General features: G+C 44.7%; 1 non-coding gene across 1 annotated transcript; it reads left to right on the top strand.

Moving 5' to 3' along the window:
- The first annotated feature begins 846 nt into the window (after positions 1-846).
- Positions 847-953, top strand: LOC133807755 (small nucleolar RNA R71). The gene has a single exon (XR_009879651.1). It is a non-coding gene; the product is annotated as a small nucleolar RNA R71 (small nucleolar RNA).
- The last annotated feature ends 10,897 nt before the right edge of the window (positions 954-11,850 follow it).

Below are 11,850 nucleotides of genomic sequence, written 5' to 3'. Positions count from 1 at the left end.
TACCATAACCTCTTTCTCAGAATCCATTTTCAGTGGAAGACTAGACTTCTCAACTGGCTCTTCCAACTCCTTATCGTTCCTTAAGGAGATTGCATTGCACTGCTCCTTAGGATTTAACTCAGTAGTGCTAGACAGGTTTCCTTTAGTCCTATTTGTCATCAAAGTAGCCAACTGACCAATCTGAGTCTCCACATTTCTAATAGATGCCCTTGTTTCAGTCATAAATTGATTCAAAACATCAGGTTGTGTGTCAAGTGGCTTCATCATAGGTTGCGGCTGTGCTGGCCTAGCCTGTGGTTGATAGAATCCAGGAGAAGGTTGTTGGAAAGACTATTGTGGGAAAGGTTGCTTGTTTTGCGGGAAAGTCTATTGTGCTGCTTGATTATCTTTCCATGAGAAGTTAGGGTGGTTCCTCCACCCTTGGTTGTAGGTCATAGAAAATGGGTTATTGGCTGGCCTTTGGAAATTTCCTATGGCTTGAACTTGTTCCATAGAGATATTGTTCATATCCACACCAGGACATTGATTTAGTGGATGGGCGCTCCCACAGGTTTCACATAAATTTTGTAGTTCCATGGCCTGGGCTGAGAGGTTGTTCTGTTGTAACTGTTTCGTCAACGTTGCCACTTGAGCTGTAAGCATTGAGATGGCATCTAATTCAATCATTTTAGCCACCTTCTTTGTATTTCCTCTCTTAGTAGGCCATTGGTAGTTGTTTCATGGGCATCAATAAATGCTTCATTAGCACTCTTACTCATGAAAGCACCCCCTGTTGTTGCATCAATGATGGTGCACGTAGTACCACCCAACCCATTGTAAGAGTTGTGGACCAACATCCACTTCTCAATACCATGATGGGAGCATTTCCTTAACAACTCCTTGAAGCCCTCCCATACATCTTATAAAGACTCCCTGTCATTTTGATGGAAATTATTAATTTCACCTCTCAACTTTGCAACTTTAGTCAGAGGGAAGAACTTGGCAAGGAACTTTTGGGCTAGTTCCGCCCATGTCATGATTGAGTTGGCTTGTAGCAAAATTAACCAACTATTTGCTCACACCCTTAATGAAAATGGGAACAGTCTCAGTCGGATTGCATTGTCACTCACCCCATTCATCTTAAACGTTGCACACAACTCTATGAAATTAGATAACTGCAAGTTTGGATCCTTAGTAGGTAATCCACCAAATTGGATGGTGGACTGCACCATTTGTAAAATTGTCAGCTTGATTTCAAAGTTGTTAGCGACAATAGTGGGGTATTGGATGCATGAATGCATTCCCGTGACAGTGGGAAGTACATAATCTCTTAGTGTCCTTGGTCCTTGTTCAACAGGGACTTCTGCAGCAATTGAGATCTCAGCAGCAACTGCTGGCCCTTGAACATTAAAAACAACATTGTTTGCTGCATTCCCTTGATTCTTAGCCATGGTAGTCTCCAACCTCTACTTATTTTGGTTCTGTCTGCAAGTTCTTTCTGTTTTAGGATTCACTGGTAGCATTTCTCGCTATTTAACACGTCGCATAAACCAATAGTTCCCGAAATCAAAAGATTAAAACACCAACCGAATTACAACGATAAATAAATAAAAAAAACCAAGTTAGAATAAAAATTAACTATTTTGATATTAATAACACAGTCTCTGACAACGACGCCAAAAACATGTTGTGGATTTTTTAATACACAAGTGCAAGCAATCGAACAAGTAGTATATTTAAGTAAAGTGTCAAACTCGCAAGGACTGTTTACTAATTACCAAGAATCAATATTTATTTCTAATTGATTTAGAAAAGATTAAATTGTAGAAGATATTAAATAAATTAAATGAAATAAATATCAAGAACATAAAAGAACTCAACAATAAAAATCTAATTCAATGGACAAAATATAGGGTTATCAATTTCATCAACAATCCACCTATGCTACTTTAACACAATTTCCAGAATTCCTATCTCTATCGTGATAGCGGATTTCAATTGCAAATTATATTCTCATTAGGACATATAACTCTCTACTCTAAGAAAACTTCCTACATCTCTGTAGTAAATTAAACAAATTAAAGGCATTAAACACATAATCCCTAAGCTACACAAATCATACAGGTACTCTTGTCCAATACAAATTTATGATTATTTGACTAAAGCATATTTAACCTTCACTTTTCAGATTTTAGGTTAACATCATATAAATCCTGCAGTTGGAGGCCAATCAATCACAAGAATTAAACACAAATCAAATAATTCACAATATTGACAAGAAATTCATAAAAATTACATTAAATAATCATAAGGTTTCAAGAAGAATCCATTAACACCCTAACAAGAAAATCAGTTCATGTTGAACATAATAAAATCCATAAAAATAGATCTAAACATCACTATAGCAGAAAATAAGGGAAAAAGAGAAAAAAATAGTGAAAAATATTGAATCTTCAATCCTTAGCCTCCGCCGAGCGTTTTCTTGAGTCTCTAGGTTTTCCCCTTCAAAATTTGACATAATGAAGCTTATATAGTTGCCCTACGTGTTATATGTGAAATACCATTTTTCCCTAGCTAAAAATGTCATTTTCTGTACATTCACAAACTGAAGCCACTCAACTCAATAATGAAGCGTCGCAGCCCGTCTACGATATTGAAAATACCAATCGTCTCTGCCTCAATAAGCGTCGCGGCCCTTAAGTGACTGCGTTGCGGGTCAAATTGCTCAAACAATACTGCCACAACTCAAAAGTCCAGCACCACTGCCCTTGTTAAACCCAGATTTTTGCCTTCTCTGTCTTCCACATCACCGTGGCTCTAAAGACACAGCGCCGCGACTCAAAATCATTTTTTCTAAAATTTTCCTTTTCAATCTTGAGAACCTCACCGAAGGCCAAAATCAATCCAACAAAGATCTCTTAACCTCAGTTTCTCCAAATTAGGCATTTTATGCTTAGACACCCAGGATATCTCCATATTTTTGTCCATTTATTTATTCCGCATCGGATCCTAAAAACACTAGCAAACACAAGCATCATACTACACAAACACAACCAAAAAGGCATATGGACCCCCTAAAATTGCTCTCCTAAACTCTGTAAAAACAATCCTAACAAACCCCACACAAATATGTTACTAACTTTACAATCAATTCCTAGTTTAGTTACTTAGATACTAAATTTGTTAGTTTGATTGTTCGAAGTTTGACTTTTACTACAAATGTATTTTAATTATGTCTATTAATAACTTATAGTTTAATTTAAGCATGAGAATAAAAGTTGTAATGCATAAATAATATTGTTGGTGCCAACCTACACAAATAAGGTACCAACTTCACAATTAAATTCATAGGGAATGACTACGGTGTTGAATTTTTTTTGTTTTAAGCATATGGATAGTTATAATCCCATTTTTTTTTATAATATTGTACATTATAGTAATTTAGATCATCCCACAAAGTTTGAAGAAATTCTGAATAATTTACGGTGCCAAGAATAAGGTTTAAACACTTGAATTTTCTACGCGTGCCTCTTTTTGAGTGCATGTGTGCAACAAGTTGTTTGAACCTTGTTTTCGGCAGCGTAAATTATTCAGGATTTCTTGAAAATTTGTGAGATGTTTTAATGACAACAATATACACTGTCATAATGAAAAATTAGAATTTATAACTATCCACATGTCGAACCCAACTTTTGTCAACACCAGTGTTGACAAAACACTCTCAACACCGTAGTTGTTTTTGTTGCTTAGTTACCAAATTAGTTAGTTTAACTATCTCAAGTTTGACTATTACTACTAAGATATTCTAATTATTTTAACTAATGACTTGTAATCTAATGCAAGCATGGAGATATGAGTTTCAATGCATAAATAATAATATTGGCACTAACCCCACAAAAATAAACCAACTTCAAAATAATTATTCCTATTTTGATTACTTAGTTACCAAATTAGTTAGTTATAATGTCCCAAATTACCTAATAAGGATTATGGCCTTGATTAGGGGGCCAGGAAGGAAAACTATAAAACACCATAAACTACTACTTATCAAAATGTCTCCATACTCATAAAATTATAGAGGAAAACTACTTAACATATGAAATCCAGTGGGGCCTTCATAAAACATGCATTTTATGCTCAATAGTTTAAAATAAAAATAAGAGTACTTATGCAACGTTTAAAATAAATAAAGTTTACGTCCCACTGATAGTTTTTAAATTTATGTCCATAACATCATTCTTTAAAATTCGGCATTTAAGTTGTTCGTTTATTCATCCATAGGATACCCGCACGCCATACACACTCTGACGTTGGAACTCCTCACATCACCACGTGTGCCAAAGAGAAACCCTATTTATTACCTGAAAGGGAAAGTAAGGGGGTGAGATAAAAGCCCAGTAAGGAAGTACAAACAACATACAAAGAAAAACACAACAAAAGTATAATCATATTGTAAGTCTCATACAACATCATATCCATACATCGTCATACATCATACTTAAACATCATCATCATACATCATACATAAACATTATCATCAGTCATCATCAATATACATCATACATCATTAGCATATTCAAACATCATCATCATAAACATCATAATCATAAACATCATCATCACATCATACATCATTAGCATTTCCAAGCATCAACAACATAGACATCATCATCACATCCTTGTGAACACGGCCCCCTCTCTTGTCCATGTTACATCTTGAGGTAAACAAGAGGCTCTGGTCCTTGAATAACCTCAGCGCGCCCGCCCTATGAGTTACGTCTTTATATCCTTAGTAACTCAGGTTACGTCTTATATCCTTAGTAACCCCTTTGTTGTGTTGTGTTCAACATGCTAACAACCATTTTCTTTTCACACAGCATACAAAACACATGCAATCCAGTCATATCAACACAAAGGAAATACATGATTCATCAAATTCATCATATCATCTCAAAATATCATTTCATACTTCATATCACATATTACATCATCATACATAGCATATCTTAATCCTCATACAAACTGTTTACCGAGTTTTTCGGAAACGAATACGAACGGAATAATAAAAAGACAAGAGCTATAAAAGTGCAGAAATATAAATAAACAAACAGTGTTTTTACGTGGTTCAGGCGTCAACGAGCCCTAGTCCACGAGTCGATGTTATTATACTTGTCGAGAATAACAGTCAAATAGCTGGTGTATAAGGAACTCACAACCTCACAGTGTTTCTCTCGGGTTCTCTTGGAGAAGATGAAGCTAGAGAGATTTTAGTAGAGTTCTTGCTATGTAATTTGTTGGCCGTCCCCCCTATTGTAAAATGAGGGGGTCTTTATAGCTAGGGTTTTGGATTAGGGTTTTTCTCTACCTCCATGAGTCTCAATTACACCAGCCATAAATAGGGGATACAATTACTGTAGTAGCATGGCTACAAGACTCTATGTGGGTATATTTACGTGAAAGTATGGGGAATACACAAAGTCAGCCGTCTTTTCCAAGTTGTCAGCGGAACAGTAGGCGAAAAGGTACCCTTAGGCGTGCTGGGATGTGTGCGGCTTTGACCTGTCGGGCGTGTCAGCCGGGATCCTGTGTCAGGTGGATATCATTCCAAATATGCCTCCTCCACGACTCGACCGCCTGGTCTTGTTCCGTGCGAGGCACGGAACTGTTTCCGTGAAGACCACTTGAAGAGCTTCTCCTGGAAGGAGCTTCCCCGAAGGATACCCCTTCGGGAGCTCCGGGAGAGTTGACGAGCTTCCGTGTCGCGTTTGCTTGAAAGAGTAATCCGGACACTAAACGGGAGAGGCGAAGCCTTTCTGTCCATCCGCGAGCTTTGGTCACCTACCGTGAAAGACGTTGATAATTCTGCTTCCCCGAGGATATCCATCTAAACGCTATACGGAAATCTGGATAACATTTACCCCCCAAGGTCACGGAGCTTTGAGAGATCCGGGAGCTTGTACAGTCCTCCGGGTATTCCGGTTTCTTAGATTAGGCGAGGGGCCACCTTCTGTGTTCCCGGAATTGTTCCTTTTTCCCGCCTGAGTGTTAGTATGAAAAAGGAAGGGAATTTTTTATGTTTGAACTCAAGTACTCAAGTGTGGCAAGGGCCACGCGTCATGCCAGGAATGGTTCTGCGACCAAGACGTGTGCGTGAGGCGACTGGTTGAGTATGCGTGCGTCAGGCATCTGAGTAATGATTTGACGGTTTTTAATGGTACTCCGGGCCCGAGGTGGTATAATGATGGGAAATAAATACTTTATTCCCATCCAAGGATTCATAAATAGGATCGTCGCTTCATCTCCAGCCGTTGGATCTGATGCACACGGAATGGGAAGATCAGGACCGTTCATTTGAGGAATTCGAAATGACTTATTCCCTGCTATAAAAACGAGGGAACAGACCTTTCTTCCTCTTTACGCTTTCAAATTCTCTATCTTTCGGATTTTCAGATTCCCAAACCTTCGAACTCTCAGGTTTCCAAGCTTCCATTCCTTCGAACTTGCCACCTCTTTTGGTAAGGGATCTAGAAACTTTTCTTTTGATTTGGCAGTGGGTTTATTCGCCGAAGTTCAGGGTTTGAATCGCCGTTCGTCTTTGCAGGTTTTACTTCTCGCGATCGTGCTGTGCAGCGATCCGGTTACTCCTTCAACCTTCAACTACCCGAATACCAGTAAGTATTTCTACTTTGCTCTTTCCTCCCAAACCTTAGGTTGTTGGTAATTGTTAGAGTTGAGGTTTCTGCCATTATCGCCTATGTGCATGCGTGAATAGGGCTTTGATAGGCATGCGATTGATGTGAGTCGATAAGTAGTCTCTTTTGCATGCTTTGACGATTTGCGTTTGGAAAGTCGTTCCTTGTCTTGCTTGCGTTGTTCTGGTTTGCTGTTTTAGGGCATAAGCATGAACGCCTTTAGGGTGTCTTTCTCTGGAGAAACACCTCTCTCGGCGGGCTTAGGCTCGGAGTCTGAGTTTGGCTCCTTGCTGTCCTTCGGGTGGCATGGTGCCAACCCTTCGGCAAGCTCGGTGGGAGCCTCTCCAAGCAGTTTTCGGGGGGGGGGGGGGTCTCCCCGACGCCTTTGATACCACTAGGGTATGACAAGGGTGCTGACTGCTTAGAGTGTTTTCTTCTTTGTTTCTTTTGTTCAGTGACGAACGTCTCAAAGGAACAACTCCTCGTTGTGGCGGAGGCTGATTCTGCCCAGGAGGAGGGTTCCCTTGTCGCCGGCGCAAAGGGGAAAGGAAAGACAAAAGTGGTCGCGGCTAGCCCACCAACTACCAATAGTTCAATCTAGGAGATGGACCAGAAGCCGAACCTGTTCAGGAACTACGGCATGCTGGAGCTGTACTCCTCAGAGGCAGGCCTGAAGAACATCCCAGGCCTGATGTGGCACCGTCTGTCGGTGCTGGGCGAGTCGGCTAGTCAGAGCCACGAGGGTTTTGGTGCCTGGAGCTGGGCACACATAGTGTGTGGGGCGCACTTGCCCCTAAGAAGTTACTTTGCCAATTTCTGTGTGAAGGCGGGGATTGCCCCCTTCCAGTTGATTCCCCCCAGCAACAAGCTCCTAGCGGGGTGGTTCATCTTTTGCAAGTCCCAGAAACTGGAAGCTCCTACTCCGGAGGAGGTGCTGTACTTCTACGGGTTGAAGTCTCAGCCCATGAGGGGTCATTCAGACAAGGTGGGATTTTACAGGCTGGAGAGGCACCCGGACGTGATGTGTCCCACCTGTCATACCGCGAGGGTTCCAGACCTCCGGGAGTACTGGTTCCTGACGACTGGCTTCCCACTGAAGAGGGTGCCAGCCCTATCTTTGGACTTCAAAATCCCTGGTAAGTGCTCCTTCCTCTCCTTTTCAACTTTGTTTCTTTGCTTTTGCTTTGCCTTTCGGGAGGATCTCTAATGCTTGTATTTGAATTTTGCAGAAGTCGTTCCGCGGACACCTCGCTGTGCGGAGATGATAAGGAGGTCCAAGTTCTACGAAGGGCTCTCGGAGGAAGAGTTGAAAGTAGAGGGGCTTGTGACCTCCGAATCTTTGAGGGAGTATGGGCTACTCGCCTCTTTCCAAAACATTGAGCCAGTGAGTGGCAGGGGGCAAAGTCAGGTGTCAGCTGACATCCGGGAGCAGATTGCCCTGGAGCTGTCCAAGGTGATCAACCAAGCAGCCCGGGACGAGAATACTTTATCCCCTAGTTGGGCGGAGAGGTTCCCCGACCCTCAGCCGGAGGAAGAGGAGATCGAGGCTCGCCACGCCGCAGCTTACCCTAACGAAGGGACTCCGGGGGCTGGTACCTCCGGGAGAGGTAAGACTAGTTTTTGATTGATCCACACCCCCAGCCTGTCTGAGGTTTCCCGGACCTCTCAGATGGGGTTCGATCCTCGCTTCCTTAGGCTAGATCCGCGTAGGATACCCTTTGACAGATATTGCGATAGGGTAGATGAGCTCCTCGGGTGTCTGAGTGACGGTAGTCTGGCAGAAGGTGTCATCATGGTTGACCCTTCTTCCCTCAGCATGTCATTCCCGGACTTCAAGGAGTACGGGAGCTTCCTGGAGCAGGAAACAGTGTTTTGTTTTGCTCGGGGAAGGCCATCCATGTTTCTCGTGCATGGTCGTCCCTTTCAAACTTTTCTTTTTCTTGTTTCTTGTTCCCTGCTGGCGGACTTGCTTGTGCTTTTATGTTGTTGATTGTCTTGTCTTCTGCTTATCTTCTTTTTCACTGCTTGTTGGTTCGTTAACCTTGCTCCGTATGTTTCTTGCAGAGTACCCAGAAGCCAAGATGCTGGGGAGAGTCACCTTGCTCATTAAGAAGGCTGCCACCAGCCAAGACCCGTCCAAGGGGAAAGGACGGAAGGCCCAGGCTGGTAGGGGAGGTAAAGCTGCCACCCCCAAGAGGACAAGTGGCGAGGCGCAAGCGTCTCCGGGGGTAGAGAAGTCTCCTGCCGACAGGCCTTCCGAGACCATGATGGTCTCGAGTAGCAGCAGCGACGGGGAAGGGCTTGTGTTCCCCGTGAAGACGACTAGGGTGAGCAAGCGTCCCGGAGGGGATGCTGAGGGCGCCAAGAAGAAACGCCTTAGACACTCTTCTCCTGGTCGAAGGCAACAACAACAGCAACGACAGCAACCACAACTACAACAACAGCAGCAACAAGAACAACATAGACAATCACCAACGCCACAGCGGCAGCAGCAACAACATCCAAACCAGCAGCAACAACAAAGGAAATTACTTCTGTTGCCGCAGCAGCAAAGGCAACAACAACAACAAAGGTAGTCACCTCAGCCACCGCAGCAGCAAAAACAACAGACCGGGGCCTTAATACCCCGTCTGCCTCCTCCTCCAGCCCAAAGGGAGTCCACCCTTTCGGGGTCTCCTTCTTCTCAGCAAACAAACCTTCCTCTGCCTGGCCTGAAGTTCCACTTCCCGCAGAAACCAACCCGTTTCCCCACTGCCCTCCTGGAGGGTGTAAGACGGGCCGATAATTTTTTGAAGAGGCGGTTGGAGGCTGAGAAGGCCATTACTCAGGGAAGGGCAGACAACTTGTCTGCCGTGAAGAGAGCTGAGTTGGCCGAGGGGGTGAGGTCTCTTCACCCGGCTGGAGCAGTTTTGGATGGCCCAGCCTTGGAGAAGAGGCTGGTGCCTAGGCTTGGACGTGCATTGGCGCCGTTCGGAGCGGAGATGATGGAGGACATGGCCCTGAGCTTGTGCGAGCTCAATTCTGAGAAATGGGCCATCAGTAGCAGCAAGGATCCGCTGCTGCTGACACATGCCGTGAAGCAACAATTGTCCGGGGTAAGCCGTCAGTTAAGCTTTGGGATCATCTGTCTTAGCACATTTGGTTCTGCTTAACTCATTGCGTTGTCTTTCCGTGCAGGCCTCTCTGATTGCGGAACGCTCGTTCCGGGAGGTGGGTGCAGTTCCGGTTCAGCTGGAGGAGAGCCAGGTGGCTCGCCAGGCCTTGGAGGCGGAGAAGCAGAAACTGACCCAACAGGCCTTGGAGGCTTCGGAGAAGATTGACCAGGCCCGGCGCACGGCTGAGGAAGAGGCGGACAAGAAATATCTCGCCAAATATCAAGAGTACCGGGCCAACGCAGAGAATGAGTTCAGATAGCGGTCGGATGAGATGAAGGCCGAAAACTCCAAGTTTCGGGAAGAGCTGTCCCAAGCCAGGGTGGAGAAGGATACCTTGGAAGCCCGCTTGCAATCAAAAAATGATCTCCTCCTTAAGCAGCAAGAGGAATATTCCACTCTTCAGAGTAAGCTGCACGAGGAGGAGTAGCTTCATAAGAGGAGCAGGGATCTCGTGTCTATGCTGAAGTTGGGGCTCGCCGAGAAGGATAAAGAGATCGGAGCCTTGCAATTCACTGCCAGGGGGCATGTGACCGAGAAGCAATCCGTGCTGAACCAAAATAGGGAGCAGCGCAAGGAGATTGATTCTCTTAAGGGAGAGCGGGATGCCTCCAAGGCCGAGATGGACAAACTAAGGGCTCAATTAGCTGTCGCGGAGGCACAGCTGGCAACCTCCGAGGCGGAGCGCTTGAAGGAGAAGGAGGATGCCGAGGTGATACTGAACAGGACGATTAATATATCGCATGTGGTCCTCATGCATCAACTCTGGAAAGTGAACCCGGAGGTACTAGGCTATCTGGGAGAGGATGCCGACGCCATGAGGGAGAAGCTACAGGTGTGGGATCAAGGCCCAGAGGCGTACGTCCAAACTTACAACATTGACGAACGTGCTAGAGCCCCTGAAGCGGGAGATCCCGGAGAGGCGGGGACCTCTGAACCTTCCCGTGACAAAGTTCCGCCTTCCAATGAGCCGACTCCACCAGCCTCAGTTGAAGCCGATGTCCCCGAGACCGCGGTCGTGGAAGCTGCAGCTACCCCCAATGCTTGAAGGGGTTTTATCTTTAATTATTTTTCATTTGAGTTTTTCATTGCAGACATATTTGCCATACTTATAGCATTCTCCTTTCTTTTCTGCCGAGTTCTTTATTTAACTTTGCGTTTAGGGTAGACTTTTATACGGTAGAAACTGTTGTAGGGGCGCATGAGGTTTTGGTTCCAACGGCCAGAACCTATGCACATCCCACTTGAGGCTCTAACGGCTGATGTCTTTTCCCGCGTAGTTTCTAGGTTACGAAGGTTTCCTGGTTCCAACGGCCAGACTCCTTTCACCGTATTTTATCTTTCCTAAGGCAAATAGCCAATCCTAGGACTTGTAGTTATACTGTTCGCTGGGATTGCTAAGGTGAGCCGTTCCATGGCTCGGAATGGGAGTTCTTTTGGTGAGCGTCGCTAGACTTAAGGTTAGATCTTTGCGAAGAAAAACTAACTGTCGTTGCGAACCTCATGGTGGCTGGCTTCAGGGACCTGGCACGGAGCTCTGCGAAGCAAGGCTCGTTGCTGTCGGGGAAATTGCCACGCCTACCAGGTGCGATCCCGGAGCAGGGGCTTTGCGAAGCAAGGCCTGCTGTGAGTGGGGGATTGACCATGTCTGCTCCTGGAGCAGAAACTTGCAGTGGTCGAGGAGCTCGCCATGCATTATTTTGTGAGATCCGGAGCTGAAGCCTGCGAAGCACGGCTTACAACGGTCGCGGATCTCGCCATCTTTCGCCTTACGGGACCCGGAGCTGGAGCTTGCGAAGCAAAGCTCTACAGCGATCGCGGAATATGTCTGCAAAGGACTTGTCAGGGAGTTAGGGGTGTTTCGGCGTAGCTCTCTGAATGTGCCCCACCCCCCAGTCCTGTTCATCGCTGTGCTACACAGGAGATAATTTTCATGATGCATAATGGCAGGCATTTCAATGGCAATTTTCACATAAACACATAATTCACGTAATGCAAACATGTTCATGGCAACAAATTAACCTAAG

The sequence above is a fragment of the Humulus lupulus genome, chromosome X, assembly GCF_963169125.1.
Source record: "Humulus lupulus chromosome X, drHumLupu1.1, whole genome shotgun sequence".
In the NCBI taxonomy this organism is placed as follows: domain Eukaryota; kingdom Viridiplantae; phylum Streptophyta; class Magnoliopsida; order Rosales; family Cannabaceae; genus Humulus; species Humulus lupulus.
This window is presented reverse-complemented; position numbering and strand designations above follow the sequence as displayed.